Source organism: Penaeus monodon, chromosome 28 (genome assembly GCF_015228065.2).
Source record: "Penaeus monodon isolate SGIC_2016 chromosome 28, NSTDA_Pmon_1, whole genome shotgun sequence".
Lineage (NCBI taxonomy): Eukaryota > Metazoa > Arthropoda > Malacostraca > Decapoda > Penaeidae > Penaeus > Penaeus monodon.
The window spans coordinates 14,790,420-14,790,723 of NC_051413.1; positions in this window are offsets into that span (position 1 = coordinate 14,790,420).

A 304-nucleotide genomic window follows, 5' to 3' on the forward strand; every position below is an offset into this window, starting at 1 on the left:
CGTTCTTCCGTGTGAACGTGCACACTGGCAGGCGTGTGGGGGCGGGAGCGAGGAGCTCGTTTGAGTGCCATCGTTACATGAGGTTTTCATCGGTAACCTTAGTATATTTGTTTTTAACCCTCTTGTGTAACCACAGAGGCCTGCACACCTGCACAGACCTTCCCGGGCGCCAACCCGCGGCTGTGAGGACGCTGCCTGATGTGAGGGCATTGTGATTCACGGTGTTGTTCCATATGGAGACTAGACCATGTAATCTCTTGATTCATGTAATAACGAGTTCGAACTTTAATGAATTTCCACTTGG